A 19236-nucleotide genomic window follows, 5' to 3' on the forward strand; every position below is an offset into this window, starting at 1 on the left:
GCTGCGTGCAAATACTGGCTCACAAAATTTTTTTAAGTTAATTTGGTGACCCTTATTAGTTTATGAAAATCACCAAGGAGGAAAAATCCTGATGTACGCTGGAAACCACATGCGTGATGCCCAAACAAACCTCGCCTCGCATAAATGAGAACCGAACTAGGTTCCCCATTAACCTCAACCGTCTCTCTTTAGGTGCACTAACGGGCCACTGCCTGATGGAAATACACGGCGAACTGATGAGAATTCCAACCAACGATTTTTGTCATAGCTGCAGTATGGAATGTCTGCATAAGTATTTCATCTACTGCTTAGAAGAGCTTGGCTCTGCGAAAGAAGAAAAATTTGTTAAAATTCTTACATCAAAAAGAGGAAGGGCTATAGCCCACAATAAATAATAGGGAGCTTGCAGCAAAACTTTTGTTGCAATGTGTGCTTTTCATGGCAAAAACATGCTTAGAGGTTGTGCAGGCTAAAGGAGTAGGGCAACTCTGACAAAGCGACCAATAAATATTTAACAGAGAAAAATAAATAAATTTTTACCTACTTAGTTGCAGTTTGAAAAATTATTAAAAAAAAACAAAACAAAATACATATGTACGTATTTATACTTATACTCATGTTATTATGCTTTAACTCACTTTTGGAAGGCAGTTGGTTGCAAGTACATATATATGTATGTATATATAACAAATTAAAGTTTATATGTAGTTAAATTCAGATGATTTTGGTGCAACACTACTTAGATGCATACATATGTAGGTAGTTATATAAACATCATTTAAAACTACTATATTTGTGTGTATGTAATGTGCTTATATCTACATGACTCTACATACCACATATGTACGTACATATGTAGTCAATATTTTAATATTTTTAGGTTTTTAGCAAAACTCACATTCGGTTATTTTAAATACCTACATTAATATATTTGCCTGCTTTGTGTTGCTGTATTTTGTTTATTTTTAGTTGTGCGGCTTGAACTTAAAGCTAATAACTTTCAAATACATAGTTACATACATTCGTACAAAAGAGTTATTGCAGATTCGCATGACGCAGCGTAGAAAAAAACCAGCCTGAAAAATAGAAGAGGAATTTCAATTAATTAGTATACAAAAAATAATAAAATGCTTAATATTAGGCCTAGCTATTAAAGTGAGCCAAATAAAGAAATATTGTTCAGGATATCGAAAAAGTTGGCTTAGAAAATTTCAACTTTTCAACACCTTCATTCGGTTGCTTGTATGTATATTATGTATATGTCACACTTAGACCCGGTTTTTCAATACAAGTTCAACTCAGTTTGTCTGCTAAACTACGCTTAAACTTATTCTGCAGTTTTCCAGTCTACTTTAACTGAAGTTTAAGCTGAGCTTAAGCGGCCGATCTGGCAGGGTTAAACTCTAGTTAACCTATCGGTGATTTGCGTTCGTTCGAAATGGCGTCGAATATACCCCACAAGCATTTGGGCTTGAGTATCATTAGAGCTCATGTTAAAAAACATGTAAGGAAGTCAAATTTCGGATGAAACCGAACATTACATAGCCAACTGTACACTTGAAATGCTGCTGTTGTTTGTTTTGTGTGCTTAATAGTGTTACAAGGCTGCACAATAATACATATCTCGATCTGGTGATCGTAATGATGTCCTCAACTACAAACCAATTATTAAACAATGCAACTTGGCTAAATTATTTGACCATATTCTCCAGTCAAAATTATTCGACCATGTTAGTTCGGTTATTTCAAATTGCCAGCATGGTTTTTTCCCTGGTAGATGAACCTGTACGAATATAACCATACTGACAAACCAGATAATTAATGCTTGTGAAAATCGAACGCAATTGGATGTTGTGTACACAGACTTCTCCAAAGCATTTGAAAAAGTCAGTCACTTTATACTTTTGAAAAAAACTGGAGTGTAATGGAGTAAGCGGCAAGCTACTTAACTTCTTTGAGAGCTTTCTGATAGGAAGAAAACTCCAGGTTAAAATGGGAGATGCGTCATCAAGAACTATGATAGACGCTGTATCAGGTATAGCTCAGGGTACCCAATGTGGTCCACTTCTATTCTTATTATCTATAAATGACTTACCAAATTTTTTCAACTTAACTAACTGTCTGATTTTCGAAGACGATTTGAAAATTTTATCAGTTATGCGTGACCACTCTGATAGTCGTAAAATGCAGCGCGATCTCGAAGCTCTTGAAAAATGGTGTTCTTTTAATCGCCTGCAACTGAATATCAATAAGGGCTATGTAGTAACGTTTTATGAAATGCCTACGAGAAACATTACATTTGATTATGGCTAAATAGTTGTAAAATATCTCGTTGTGAGGAAATGAAACATTTGGGTGTTATCTTCGATTCGAAGCTCACACTCTCGAAATATATAGACTTTATGGTGTCTAAAGCCTATGCTATGCTAGGGTTCATAAGACGAAACACCAAAGAGTTCAAGGATCCACAGTCTTTAAAATCGCTATATATTTCTCTAGTCAGGAGCCGCCTAGAATACTGTTTCGTAATTTGCTAATGCTAGGGTTCATAAGACGAAACACCAAAGAGTTCAAAGATCCACTGTCTTTAAAATCGCTATATATTTCTCTAGTCAGGAGCCGCCTAGAATACTGTTCCGTAATTTGGAGTCCCTATTATGTTGTACACATTCAAAAAATCGAAGGCGTACAGAAAATATTTACAAAATGCGCATAATGTAAGCTTCAGTGGCATATTTTCCTCCCTTCTTATGATGGGAGGTGTAACCTGCCAGGTTTGCAGTTCTTGCATGACAGAAGGAAATATTTTTCAATTATCTTTGTGTATAATATAATTAATAGACGCATCAATTGCACAGCTCTAGAAAATTTGTTCATTGTATATATTGCTTCTCGTAGTTTAAGGAACGTTCGTATATTTGAAAGTACAACGCATTATACGAATTATGGTGATAATGAGCCAATTACTAGATGCATCAAACTTTGTAATACTTACTCTAATTCCATTAATTATACTCAGTTGAGCAGAGCTCACAGAGTATATTAAGTTTGATTGGATAACGGTTGGTTGTACATATATAAAGGAATCGAGATAGATATAGACTTCCATATATCAAAATAATCAGGATCGAAAAAAAATTTGATTGAGCCATGTCCGTCCGTCCGCCCGTTAACACGATAACTTGAGTAAATTTTGAGGTATCTTGATGAAATTTGGTATGTAGGTTCCTGAGCACCCATCTCGGATCGCTATTTAAAATGAACGATATCGGACTATAACCACGCCCACTTTTTCGATATCGAAAATTTCGAAAAACCGAAAAATTGCGATAATTCATTACAAAATAGAGATAAAGCAATGAAACTTGGTTGTTGAGTTGAACTTATGACGCAGAATAGAAAATTAGTAAAATTTTGGACAATGGGCGTGGCACCGCCCACTTTTAAAAGAAGGTAATTTAAAACTTTTGCAAGCTGTAATTTGGCAGTTGTTGCAGATATCATGATGAAATTTGGCAGGAACGTTACTCCTATTACTATATGTATGCTTAATAAAAATTAGCATAATCGGAGAAGGACCACACCCACTTTTTAAAAAAAAATTTTTTTTAAAGTAAAATTTTAACAAACAATTTAATATCTTTACAGTATATAAGTAAATTATGTCAACATTCAACTCCAGTAATGATATAGTGCAACAAAATACAAAAATAAAAGAAAATTTCATTTAATTTGTCTAGGATACTTTTAACGCCATAAGTCGAACAAAAATTAACCAATCCTTTTGAAATTTGGTAGGGGCATTGATTTTATGACGTTAACTCTTTTCTGTGAAAATGGGCGAAATCGGTTGATGCCGCGCCCAGTTTTTATATACAGTCGTCCGTCTGTCCTTCCGCATTGCCGTTAACACGATAACTTGAGCACAAATCGACATATCTTTAATGAACTTAGTTCACGTGCTTACTTGAACTCACTTTATCTTGGTATGAAAAATGAAAGAAATCCGATTATGACCACGCCCACTTTTTCGATATCGAAAATTACGAAAAATGAAAAAAATGCTATAATTCTATACCAAATACAAAAAAAGGGATGAAACATGGTAAGGTAATTGGATTGTTTTATTGATGCGAAATATAACTTTAGAAAAACTTTATAAAATGGTTGTGACACCTACCATATTAAGTAGAAGAAAATGGAAAAGTTCTGCAGGGCGAAATAAAAAACCCTTAAAATCTTGGCAGGTATTACATATATAAATAAATTAGCGGTATCCAACAGATGATGTTCTGGGTCACCCTGGTCCACATTTTGGTCGATATCTGGAAAACGCCTTCACATATACAACTACCACCACTCCCTTTTAAAACTCTCATTAATACCTTTAATTTGATGCCCATATCGCACAAACGAATTCTAGAGTCACCCCTGGCCCACCTTTATGGCGATATCTCGAAACGGCGTCCACCTATGGAACTAAGGATTACTCCCTTTTAAAATACTCATTAACACCTTTCTTTTGATACCCATATTGTACAAACAAATTCTAGAGTCACCCCTGGTCCACCTTTATGGCGATATTTCGAAACGGCGTCCACCTATGGAACTAAGGATTACTCCCTTTTAAAATACTCATTAACACCTTTCATTTGATACCCATATCGTACAAACATATTCTAAAGTCACCCCTGGTCCACCTTTGTGGCGATATTTCGAAACGGCGTCCACCTATGGAACTAAGGATTACTCCCTTTTAAAATACTCATTAACACCTTTCATTTGATACCCATATCGTACAAACATATTCTAAAGTCACCCCTGGTCCACATTTATGGCGATATCTCGAAAAGGCGAACACCTATAGAACGAAGGCCCACTCCCTTTTAAAAATACTCATTAACACCTTTCATTTGATACCCATATCGTACTAACAAAGTCTAGAGTCACCCCTGGTCACACCTTTATTGCGATATTTCGAAACGGCGCCCACCTATAGAACTAAGGCCCACTCCCTTTTAAAATACTCATTAACACCTTTCGTTTGATACCCATATCGTACAAACGCATTCTAGAGTCACCCCTGGTCCACCTTTATGGCGATATCTTGAAAAGGCGACCAACTATACAACAACCACAACTCCCTTTTAAAACCCTCATTAATACCTTTAATTTGATACCCCTATCGTACAAATACATTCTAGAGTCAACCCTGATCCACCTTTATGGCTATATCCCTAAATGGCGTCCACCTATAGAACTATGGCCCACTCCCTCATAAAATACTCTTTAATGCCTTTCGTTTGATACACATGTCATACAAACACATTCCAGGGTTTCCCTCGGTTCATTTTCCTACATGGTTATTTTCCCTTATGTTGTCACCATAGCTCTCAACTGAGTATGTAATGTTCGGTTACACCCGAACTTAATCTCCCTTACTTGTTTTAATTTTAATATTGTTAGGTTTAAATTAAATCTGTTTTTGTTATTTAATTATTAATTAGCTTAGCAAGTTTTCTAATATGCCAATTTGTCTGTAAATAAATATACATATGGTTCTATTCTGAACTAATTTTCATTTAAAAGAAGCAAACAGGACATAGACGCTAACACCAATGACCTTGAACGCGTAATAATGCAGTTTTCCTTCAGATATGGGGATTTCCCTACTGTTTGCAAGTAAGTATATACAAAAAAAGTATAAAATGGGCAGGGGTATTAACGAAATTTTCCAACTTTTACTAGAAATGGCTCATTATCTGCATCTACACACATTTACAAAATCTTTCATATAAAAGAAGGCGATTTAACCGATTTAGTCCACTTTTACTTAAAATATTCCTTGTTAAACACCAAATTTTTCGTCGAGTTATGAAAAAAAAAAAAAAAAAAACGTTGGGAAATACATTGTAAGGAAGGGGCAGTGCCACGCCCATTTTTCAAGATTTATATTTTTTCCCATTTCTTGTTATAATGGCACAAAATACGATTGGTACAAAACTACTTTTCGCTAAGATTTAACTTTTTATTTTTGCCTACGACCCTTTTTAAAGTCCTTTATATAAAAGTGGGTGTCGTCCTTAACCAATTTTATCCATTGTAACTAGAAATATTTCCTGCTATAAGGAAAATATGTGTACCCAATTTTGTTACGATGTGTAAATTTTTTTTCGAGTTATGGCTCTCGAAACATTGAAAATTGCTTAGACAAAAAAGGGCGGTGCCACACCCGTTTTCAAAAATTTTAGTGTTTTCCAATTTAATGTTATAATTCAATATAGAAATTAAAATTCTCTTGATATAAAGCTCCTTTTCGCTAAGATATAGCTTAGTGGAAACTTTCCGGGACTATTTGAGGATACTCCACGAACTCTTTCTAGATCATTTGAAGAGCATTTCCGAACAGTTTGGGGACTATGTTTGGTATTATTTCATGACTATTTCGGAATTTTTGTAGCACAATTTTAGAATGATTTAAGGATTGTTTCCAAAATCTCTTCGTGCTGTTTCACGATCGTTTCGGACACGTTTTCAAGAGTATGGATCAATGCTTGTACAGGAGCGAATATTATTTTACCATATAATATCAAAAACATATAGATACATAACGGTTTATATCTTTTGATTCTTATGTCTAAGCGTATTGAAAGGGTTCTGAGTTCACCCTATCCCATGAAGGTTCAACATATTTAAATTTAAGCTTAAAAGGCTGTGCGACGTCTCTATACATGATCGCAGTGATCCAGAAGAAGTCGCAAATAAATCCCGAAATGGTTCTGATACAGTTCCAAAATGACCCCAATACGATACCATTTATAACTGATTGCGGAAAAATCCTGAAGTCATTCTGAAACGGTTTCGGGATGACTCTGAAATAATTCCTAGTTTAAAGTCATTGTCCTTAAAGTAGTCCCGAATAAGTTTCGAAAGCCATATAAAATAGGTATCAAACAAAAAAAATTTGTCAAATACGACGTAGACAACCTTTCATATGATATTCATTTACTACTGGCACAATTTTTATACCCAGCAGTACTTGTACACAGGGTATTATAACTTTGATTGGATAACAGTTGGTTGTACAGGTCTAAAGGAATCGGGATAGATGTAGGCTTCCACATACCAAAATCATCAGTATCAAAAAAAATTTGATTGAGCCATGTCCGTCCGTCTGCCCGTCAACACGATAACTTGAGTAAATATTAAGATATCTTCACCAAATTTTGTACACGAGCTTATCTGGACCCGGAATAGATTGATATTGAAAATGAGCGAAATAGGATGATAACCACGCCCACTTTTGATATATATGTATAACATTTTGGAAAAAAAAAAACCTGATTATTTAGTAAATAATACACCTAGAATGTTGAAATTTGACGTGTGGACTGATATTGAGACTCTTGATAAAAATTTGAAAAAAATTTTTAAAATGGGCGCGGCACCGCCCACTTGTGATAAAATCAATTTTGCAAATATTATTAATCATAAATAGAAACCTGTCAAACATATAGTAACAAAAATCGGCAAAGGGGTTGCCTTTACTATAAGGAATGGTGAAATTAACGAAATCGGTTAAGGACCACGCTCACTTTTATATAAAAGATTTTTAAAAGGGTCGTGGACGAATAACATAAGATATGTCTTTGCAAAAAAGAGCTTTATATCAATGGTATTTCATTTCCCAAGGGGATTTAAAACAATAAATAGGACAAACTTGAAATCTTAAAAAATGGGCGTGGCACCTCCCCTCTTATGACTAAGCAATTTTCTATATTTCAGGAGCCATAACTCGAAGAAAATTAGTTCAAAATGGAACCAAATATATATGTATTATTGCGCAGCCTTTTAATACTATTAAGCACACAAAACAAACAACAACAGCATTTCAAGTGTACAGCTGGGAATATAATGTTCGGTGTCACCCGAACTTAGACCTCCTTACTCGGTTTTTATTACTTTATCAGATAAAGCAATTCTGGGTGTAGGTTATGTATATGGAGAGGAGTCGTTCGTTCGTTTCCGAGTTATATCATATATAGCATTTTCAGGTCAAATGAAACTTTTTTCAAGTCAAATGAAATTTTTTCATTTTAAATGAAATTTTTCCATTTTATATGAAACTTTTTTCATTTTAAATGAAACTTTTTTCATTTTAAATGAAACTTTTTTCATTTCAAATGAAACTTTTTTCAAGTCAATTGAAACCTTACTACTAAGGTAATTGTAAATATATTTATATCGTACTTTATAACGCTAAGTATTTATCAAATTTTTCTTTAAGACAACTATTTCTAATTAGCCACATTGAAGGCCAAATTTTTGCTTAAATTTTGTTTGTGAATTTAAGCTGCAATTAAGGTCGGCCTAGTTTAGCCTTGCCTTTTGATCGTTTCAATTTTTAATAGATAAAGTAGCAGGGTTATACGCTAGGCAACTTATATACTACAGTTTAACCACCCACTTAAAATAAGCACCTATATTTATACTTTTCATGAAAATGAAATGGTATATTAATTTCGTCACGAAACCGAAAATTGTAAGTCCTTAAAGGAAAATAGATAGACCCACCATTAAGTATACCGAAATAATCAGGTTGAAGAGCTGAGTTGATTTAGCCATGTCCGTCTGTCCGTCTGTCTGTTTGTATGCAAACTAGTCCCTCAATTTTTGAGATATCTTGATAAAATTTGGTGAACGGGTGTATTTGGGTGTCCGATTAGACATTTGTCGGAACCGGATCGGACCACTATAGCATATATCCTCCATACAACCGATTTTTCAGAAAAAGAGGGTTTTTGTAATATCTTACCCAATTTAACAGATTGAAGCTTCAAACTTCACCATATACTTTCGTATATTGCACGTATTGTTGCCTGAAAAAATTGATGAGATCGGAAGTATATATGTGGGATTGGGTCTTAAGACTAGAAGTGGTCGAGAATACTAATTAGCCATTTACATAACCAAACCCTAAACATACCAATCAGGCCTAATTATACAAATAAAATACAACCTTGCACGCGTATCGTTCTGTTATAGAAAACCCTGCCAAAATGCCAACTTTGAAATAAAACAGCAGAAAAGTTAGTTGTAAACCTGACGCCAAGCTGAATAGTAGTTGCACCGTGACCTTTCGTAAACTTTTATTAAAACTATTAACTGTACTTTCAATTAAAGCCTAATTGAACTGTAATTCAACTAAACCAATTTATTAACTTTACAAATAAAATAAAACTTTTTGTGAAACAACCACATATATAGTATATATCCCATACAACCGATTGTTCAGATAAGGAACTTTTCGTAATTACTGCCCTATTTTAAGAGCTAGAGGCTTCAAATTTCAACGAATACTTACGTATTTAGCATATATTGTTGTCTGAAAAAATCATAAAGATCGGTGGTATATATAGTTTATATATGGTGGTATATATAAAATAAAAATAAATAAATGTAAGGCGCGATAACCTCCGAAGAGATCTAAGGCCGAGCTTCTCTTCCAATTTGCGTCGTGCTCCTCTTGTTTTTCCCTACAAATTGGCCGGACGGGACCTACATGTTTTATGCCGACTCCGAACGGCATCTGCAAGGCAGATGAGTTTTCACTGAGAGCTTTTCATGGCAGAAATACACCCGGAGCGCTTGCCAAACACTGCCGAGGGGCGACCCCGCTTAGAAAAATTTTCTTCTAATTGAAAAACCTTATTTCTAAAATTTTGATGTTGCTTTGCCCGGGAGTTGAACCCGAGGCATACGGTGTGATAGGCGGAGCACGCTACCATCACACCACCAATTTTGCAAATTTTAGCCCCATTTTAACAGCTAGAAGCTTCAAATTTCACAGAATACTTATGTATATAGCATATATTGTTGTCTGAAAAAATCATAGAGATCGGTTGTATATATAGTATATATCTCATACAACCGATTGTTCAGATAAGAAACTTTTCGCAATTTCTACCCCATTTTAACAGCTATAAGCTTCAAATTTCACCGATTGCTTACGTATATAGTATGTATTGTTGTGTCAAAAAATCATAGAGATCGGTGATATATATAATATATATATGATGGTATATATAGTATATATATATATAGTATATATATTTTTTTTTTTCGATTTCTGCCTCATTTTAACAGCTATAAGCTTCAAATTTCACCAAATGCTTACGCGTATAGCATATATTGATGTCTGAAAAAATCATTGAGATCGGTGGTATACATATTATATATCTCATACAACCGATTGTTCAGATAAGAAACTTTTCGCAATTTCTACCACATTTTAACAGCTATAAGCTTCAAATTTCACCGATTGCTTACGTATATAGTATGTATTGTTGTGTCAAAAAATCATAGAGATCGGTGATATATATAATATATATATGATGGTATATATAGTATATATATATATTTTTCACGATTTCGGCCCCATTTTAACAGCTAGAAGCTTCAAATTTCACCAACTGCTTACGTGTATAGCATATATTGATGTCTGAAAAAATCATTGAGATCGGTGGTATATATAGTATATATCTCATACAACCGATTGTTCAGATAAGAAACTTTGCGCAATTTCTGCCCCGTTTTAACAGCTAGAAGCTTCAAATTTCACAAAATGCTTACGTATATAGCATATATTGTTGTCTGAAAAAATTATAGAGATCGGTGTTATATATATTATATACTTCATATAAACTGTCATTTTGACCCCTTTTTTACGGCTAGAAGCTTCAAAATTCATCAAGTTTCATCAAATAGTTACGTTTACGTCATATATTTTTGAAATACGTGATTCGTAGTCATAGTTTTTACATGCAGACCACAAGAGACGTGAAGCTTTGCATCCTCACACGGATTACCTACCTATTTTTTATTTTATATTTATCTTAAAAATCGTTAAGGTATGTAGATCTGTTCACTATATATTTCTTATCTTATACATCCGATTATTCGGAGATTACGAACGGGATAAGATTATTGTTCAGCCCCATTCATGAAAGGTATGAAGTCTTCGGCACAGCCGAAGACAGTTTCGTTCTTACTTGTTTTTACTTGTATCTACTGCACTTATATATAAAGCACATTCTTCAACATATACTTCATTAATAACGTAGGAATAAAGCAACGTAGAGAAAAAATAGAAGGAACCAAAGAGCATGTTGTGAGCGTACTTCCTATTCACTGTCTGACACCAACTAACACATCGGTTGAATCCTCTGTATTATGCTTTTCTCTTTGCCCAACGTCTTACCAAACAACATAGAACGATAGCAAGGTATTGAGAGAAACATTACTTTTACCAACTATATAGTAGAGCATGTGGACTGTAAAGAGATCTTTTTCAACTATGCTGAAAAACATAACGGTAAAAATTGATCTTTTCTACTCTATGGCGTAGTTACATTGCACTTTACTCGCTTGGGCCTTTGAAAACATATATATTTGCTTTTATTCCATTATTTTTCATTGTATATTGTATTTAAATGTAATACTTAGAATATATATATTAGAGTGGGTCGATTTATTAACCGATATCGCGCCATCGATTTTTCGATAGGATTTGGGGTCACGAAAAAAAGTTTCACTACGCATACCCAAACAAATAATTTTCGAGCTTGCGAAATTTCTTTTTTTTTTTTACTTTTTTTGACTTTGATTTTTAAGGGTTTTTTCGTGACCTACTAAAAAAAATTTCGGAGATTAAGTTTCCTTTAAACTATTGTGATCGATTTCGTTGTAGTGCGAATAAAAACAAAGTTTATTCCACCTTACGGCCCAACGTTTCGCCAAATTTCCTTGGCATTATAAGGGGCGTAATATTTTTAGATGTGGCGGTTGACAAAATTACAAATGAAAGCTAAATAAAATTTACAAAAATTACACCATTAATTACATAGAAAATCGGTACCACCGATTTGTGGTACACTTTGTCACATTAAACACTATGAACACTATAAAATTTTCATTTGATTGTATAATTTCCATGTATACCAACGTTTTTAGCGGACGCTTTTGGGTCGGACGTATGAAATTTTTTTCAGTAGGTCATGAAAAAACCCTTAAAAATCAAAGTCAAAAAAAGTTAAAAAAAAAAAATTAAATTTCGCAGGCTCGAAAATTATTTGTTTGGGTATGCGTAGTAAAACTTTTTTTCCTGACCCCAAATCCTATCGAAAAATCGATGGCGCGATATCGGTTAATAAATCGACCCACTCTAATATATATATTCTAAGTATTACATTTAAATACAATATACAATGAAAAATAATGGAATAAAAACAAACATATATGTTTTCAAAGGCCCAAAACGAGTAAAGTGCAGTGTAACTACGCCATAGAGTAGAAAAGATCACTTTTTACCGTTATGTTTTTCAGCATAGTTAAGAAAGATCTCTCCACAGTCCACATGCTCTACTATATAGTTGGTAAAAGTAACGTTTCTCTCAATACCTTGTTATCGTTCTATGTTGTTTGGTAAGACGTTGGCCAAAGAGAAAAGCATAATACAGAGGATTCATCCGATGTGTTAGTTGGTGTCAGACAGTGAATAGGAAATACGCTCACATCATGCTCTTTGGTTCCTTCTATTTGTTCTCTACGTTGCTTTATTCCTACGTTATTAATGAAGTATATGTAGAAGAATGTGTTTTATATATAAGAGGAGTAGATACAAGTAAAAAATATAGGTGCTTATTTTAAGTGGGTGGTTAAACTGTAGTATATAAGTTGCCTAGCGTATAACCCTGCTACTTTATCTATTAAAAATTGAAACGATCAAAAGGCAAGGCTAAACTAAGCCGACCTTAACTGCAGCTTACATTCACAAAGAAAATTTAAGCAACAATTTTGCCTTCAATATGGCTAATTAGAAATAGTTGTCTTAAAGAAAAATTTGATAAATACTTAGCGTTATAAAGTACGATATAAATATATTAATTACCTTAGTAGTAAGGTTTCATTTGACTTGAAAAAAGTTTCATTTGAAATGAAAAAAGTTGCATTTGACCTGAAAATGCTATATAAAAAAAAATTAACTTTAATTTTTGACTTTTATAATAATTCTTTTGGGAATATTTCCCATGTGAAACTCTTTTTAATAATGTTTTTGGCGTCTGCATTGCATTTTAAGATTCTTTTTCTGAACTATTATCTATCACATCATTCACCCATCTTCTTCGCAGCTTATCGTTAAGAACGAAACATTTTGACTCAAAACTCACAAACATTTAAACAATTTCAGTTTGGTGCTGCCATCATGGACGAATTTCGGATGCATTCAAGGACTGTGGTGAGATCTTAGTAAAATGATGGATAATCATTTTAATATGACCGCCTTAGATGACTGATTGGACCTTGTCAAGTTTTCTATTGCCTAAAAACGAAGATTTCTCAGTAAGAGCTTTACGCAGACATCAACATAATCCAGCGGATTAAAACGAAGCGGCCACGTTAGTTAGGCCATTTTATACTATTAAGAAAGTATTTTGAAACACGATTTAATTTCCCTGGGCGCCAGTTAACCCAGCGTAGCAGCGGTGGCGCGGCTTTTTGGACGGCCATAATCGCTTAAACGGTTTAGCGCCAGTTAAGTAAGTAAGATTTGTGCCTTTTGTAGAGAAAAATTTTCCAATATATTCTTTGATATTAAAAATGAAATGGTTGAATAAAACACGTACTATAAATCATCAGGGCTTATTGAAATTACTAGTATGTGGAAAAAATTGAATTAAGTCCTTTTGAATTGAACCCAACAAGTGTTGCCAGAACTTTTCCGAAAAAAGGCTAGATTGACAAAAATAAAAAACTAAAAACTGAATAAATTTTTTTAGGGCTACGAAAAGGTTGATTTTTTTATAATAGACATAACAGGATAAAAAATTTAAATTAGTTTTTACTCAAATTTCATAAAAAATAAATCCCACTCCCGGGAGAAAAGACTCTGAAGAGATTTACAACGTATAATCGAAACAGCTGTCGCCTTGTCCGTCCTGATGTCACGTTGTTTAAATTCTTCCCAAATTTTTAAATAAATTATGAATTAAAAATTGCTTCAAATAAATGTTCTCACACATTTAAAGCAATAAGGGCAATCGGCGCTTAAACTCATACAAATAGACAACATTGGTTAATTCGCTGTAGTTCTATAAATAGAACAAAAGCAACAACACCAAGTTTCTTTGAAACCACCTCACCAACGCATAACTTTACCACATGATGACATACGAGGTATGTACGGTGCATAAAGAAAATATGCAAAGAAGGGAATTGGGATAAGGTTTACAACAACTAAGTCATGACGTGACTTAATGCGTTTGTAATACTTCAACCATCGTAGGAGTGCGGGTGCAAATCCCACTCCCGGGAGAAAAGGCTTTGAAGAGATTTAAAAGGTATAATCGAAACATCCGTCGCCTTGTCCGTCCTGATGTCACGTTGTTTAAATCTTTCCCAAATTATTAAATAAATTATAAATTAAAAATTGCTTCAAATAAATGTTTTCATACATTTAAAGCAATAAAGGCAATCCCCGCTTAACTCATACAAAAAAAGTGAGCAGATGCTACAGGTAAAACTATTTTGAATAAGGAAATCTACTTATTGTCCTTTTAAAGAACCCATGAAATATGTAAATTCTTATTCCTCTTTTCAAGAGTTTGGTAAGTGTTTTACACTAACTACGAATGATATTTGGCAGATGAATTTTTGGAGGGAATATTTTCATGGCACTTTCTGGGCTGGTCGAACTACTACCTATGGGTGACCCCGGTTAAATAAAATTTTGAAATTGGTTATTATGAATATGAATACAGGAATTTGAAGTCACATGGTGTTTTATTATAAGTCCAATATTATACTATGGTACAGTAATCCTTATTCAACCACGTTATTATCACAGCTTATATAGCGCTGATTTTGGGTGGTCTTATATAAAAGGTCCTAATACAGCAAGTACTTTCTTTTAATAAGGCCTTACGTAAGCCTTATTTTTGTTGGTCCATAAGCCTTATAATTAAGTTTTTATATTTTGCCTTATAATAATTACTTACGTAACTTTTACTCTATATGGGCTATAAGCCTTACACAAAATGGTATCCTTCAAATAAATATTATGCCTGTTGACAGTAAGTACAGAAAAACAAGGAGTCATCCCATTCGTGTGGGTGCAATTTGCAACGAGTCGAGTCCGTTTTTCTCAGCACTGCATAGCTTTTTTTGTCTATATATGCACTTGGAAAACCAGTTAAATATTTCTGAAATCAAAATTTCAATTTCGCTCGTAAGCAGTTTCGCAGCAGATGAAACAGCCAATAGTATTGAGTGGCAAATATACGAAACGAAAATGATATTAGGTTGATGTTGACTTAATAAATTTACTACGCCGCGATTTCTGCCACCATAATACCAGAACTATCTGTTCCGTAGCGTCTCAAATTTTTTAAATCTAGCCCAAATTCATTCAATGTCCTTAAAATTATTCTACACCAAACTGTTTATCTAGATTTTCTAAAATTTTGAAAAAACTAAAAAGAGCTAAAAAACTTATAAAAAAAGCTTAAAGCTAAATCGCAAGTTCTCAAGCTAAACGGAGAAAAAAAGCCAAAATCTAGCTTGAAAAAAGTTAAAGTTCAACACTGAACCCAACCAGTGTTTCAGTGTTATACTTGGAAAATTATAAATCCCCAATATCTGTGCTTGATTTACATATTAATTGGTATGCATTAACCTTTCACAAAAGGTGGTTGTGGTTAACATTTTAATTTTCATTTCAATTAAGATAAAATAAATATTTTTTTAAATGCAGGCTGCACTCAATCAACTATAACTAAACTTCCAATTCCTCTTTCCCTCGCATTCCACCCACACATACCAGCTTTGTGCAGCAGTTGCATAGAAATTCATCTTGATAAATGAATTTAATGCTTTTAAAATATAAAAGAGATGAAAGAATGAATTTAAGCATGCAAAAATATATTCGCATACAGTCATATTTAGATGAACTTACAAGCATACATACATATATACAACAAAAGCAAGACCTGATGTCAAGGCCAATGAATTCTATTTCCTCATCGCCTTACGGCACATTTCTCGTAAAGCTTATAAATATGCATAACTATTATTGCATTTGTAGACTTTGAAAGCGTTCTAATATGCACAAGGAAGATATGAGATGTAAGGATATAAATGAATTATTGGGGTTGCTGATATATAAGTATGTAAGTTTGTTATTGATGCATATATAATACCTTGACAAATTGACATGCACTTGATATTTTAATACTTTGCATTGACTGATCATATCTCAATAAGACCTCACACGAATGTAGTGATGATGAGGTGACAAAAGCAACTAAGAATGCTATGAAAATTTTCCTGCTATACAGAAACAAGCCAAGAATAGATGCGATGCATTGGCATTCAAATTATAATGTACGTAATTCATTTACTGGCTTGTGTATAACTAAGTCTGTATATATGTATGTATGTCTATAATCATTTTATAATTTCACAGATAATTTAGCAAACTAAAAATAAATGAGAAATTGATTGACAGCAAAAAGAACAAAATATATAATGAAAAGTTTATGTTGTGTGAGTTTATTTTTATACATTTTCTATAGAGAGAAAAAGGGAGAGAGAGATAGAGAGAAACTGCTTTCCTTCAAACTTTCAAAGATAAATATATATGTAAACGCGCAATACTAAACTTGAGTTTAATGCGTGCTATATTTAAACAGTTTCATCCAATTGTTAGCATTTTCGTGATATTATCGAAGAGTGCACTGAGTGCCTATTTACTTAAGCCCTTTATAATCGACTATGCGAATATTCGATTAGTTGTTGTTGGAGTTTTATCGATGTTGATGGTCCTTTGCCAGATGCAGATCCGGTACGCTCCGGTAACAAGCACCATAAATGTAGTAGTCCAACCATCTTGGGAACGATTTGGTATGATCACATGAAAGCTCATATGCAATAACGCCCTCCCATTCCCTAGATCCATGAGGAGTTCAACTCGAAAAGGCGCCTGCAAGTTTTTTTGAAATAAAATATCTGATAGTCGATTTTCAATCAATGCAAAGTTGATACTCGAATAATTGACTAGTCGATTGTGAACAAGAGCCTTACCGATAAGCATCCTGACGTTTTGTAGTTTTGGAAATCCATGAATAACATGTATACAAGGGCTACATTGAATCCTTCATTGTATAAAAAGGAGGCATATACCGCGATTCTAAATCAAAGGGGACAATGCTATTCTTTGTAACAATTCAGTTGAAACACATTTTTATATATTTTAATAATTTTTTGATTGAAATATGTTCCCCACTTGGAAGACGGGGGGCCGCAGAACAAGAATTCTAGTCGATACAGCCACGATAACTAACCGATGAAATTTCGATAAAACCGAAAACACAACAATATAACTTCGTTACAAAACGATAACAAATGGATGGCATTACGATTACTCCCTAATAAAAAATCAGCTAGACTCCGACATCTAGTCGATAACTTATAAAAAATCGATATTTTTCGATTGTATATCGATTTTTTTTCGATACAAAAATCAAAGAATCGGTGCAATATCGATAACTCATCGATAAAAACTTGACTACTATCAAATAAAATACAAAAAAAAAAAAAAAAATTGACCACTATCAAAAGATATAACCAAAAACCGCCAAAATGACCACGGACCGCTCCTGTAGGGATCCATGGAATTATAGCGCACAATACCTTTCTTTGCCTTGGTGGCTTTCGGCCGGGTTTAGAAAAAAAAACCCTGTGTGGGTCCAACATCGAGAACAAGAGGTGGCTTAAGACGTATTTCCCAGTATTTTTGGTCGTGTATTAACGGTCAACCCCTGTTGTAAATTACTTCCCAAACCGGTAACTACGAATTAGTGCAGCATAAGCCGAACGGTGAGGTGATAGTATCGGAGGGTGTTACGATGGCAACAGCTGGGCATTAAGGCAACCGTATCTCTACCAGATGCTTTGATTTTTCCAAAACTAATTTCAACAATTTAAATAAAGAGCTTTCTGAGATAAGGTGGCCTCGATATAAAGGGGATGTAAAGGGAAAACGTTTTACATTTTAATAAAACCATTTATACCTTATTTGAAAAACATGTGCCCAAACGCATATGCTCGTACACTGAACCAGTTCAAGCCAGCCTGGTTTACTAAAGATCTAAAAGCTTTAAAAAATAAGAAATCACGTTTATTCAAATTATATAAGAGAACCGGTTTATATTCTCATTATGCACAGTACGCTATTTTCCGTCATAAGTATTTTGAACTTAATAAAAAGTGTTATAAAGCTTACATATGTAAAATTAAAAGAAACACTGTTTGCCACCCGAAGTCTTTTTATGATTTCGTAAATTCTAAACGCAGAACTAACGGATTTCCTTCTGCCATGAAGTTTAGAAATAGCATTTCCAGCGACGACCAAGAGATTGCAAACATCTTCGCTCAATTCTTTCACTCTAATTACTCTGCTGTGGTTGATTCATCACCTACAAATTATCCGTATGAGCTCCATTCTAGTAACTCAATATATGCCCCACATTTGTTGCCTGAGATGTTCTATTACATCTAAAGACCCTAAAAGTATCCTTCAAATACGGTCCCGATTTGATCCCAACATGTTTTCTTAAAACATGTGCGGAATACATTTACCAGCCCCTTACTGATCTGTTTAACCTCTCTTTAAAAAATGACATTTTCCCGACGGCTTGGAAGGAATCTTTTCTTATCCCACACCATAAAAAGGAAGCAAGTCGTCTATTGAAAACTATCGTGGAATAGCAAAGCTCTCCACTATCCCTAAGCTTTTCGAAGCAATCGTTACTAATCACCTTACATTTTCGATTTCTGCATTGATAGATAGTTCTCAGCATGGCTTTTGTAGAGCCAAATCAACCACAACCAATTTGCTTGAATCATCATACCGACGTTATATACACTGATTTCAGCAAAGCATTCGACAAAGTACGCCACTCATTACTTGTTTATAAACTCGAATTGCTTGGTTTTCAACCTGGCCTAACTCGCTGGATCTCCTCCTATCTTTGCGGTAGAACTCAAAGAGTCATTTTTAAAAACCTTTGTTCGAATGTCATCGATTTTCCCTCCGGTGTGCCTCAGGGCAGCCATCTCGGTCCTATTTTGTTTTTGATCTTTATAAACGATGTTTCCACAACTATAAAATATTCTAAA

At 34.0% G+C, this 19236-nt stretch overlaps 1 protein-coding gene across 2 annotated transcripts in view; it reads right to left on the bottom strand.

Annotated features, from left to right (window-relative positions):
• Positions 1-337: 337 nt before the first annotated feature.
• The window catches only part of Gycbeta100B (guanylate cyclase soluble subunit beta-1-like), a 522131-nt gene continuing 503232 nt past the window's right edge, over positions 338-19236 (bottom strand). For both annotated transcript variants that reach the window (XM_067761157.1, XM_067761156.1), the window contains exon 18: positions 338-1076. The gene's annotated coding sequence lies outside the window, so the exon portion shown is untranslated. The remainder of the gene's footprint in view (positions 1077-19236) is intronic.

This window comes from Eurosta solidaginis, chromosome 1, assembly GCF_040869045.1.
Source record: "Eurosta solidaginis isolate ZX-2024a chromosome 1, ASM4086904v1, whole genome shotgun sequence".
NCBI classification, from domain to species: domain Eukaryota; kingdom Metazoa; phylum Arthropoda; class Insecta; order Diptera; family Tephritidae; genus Eurosta; species Eurosta solidaginis.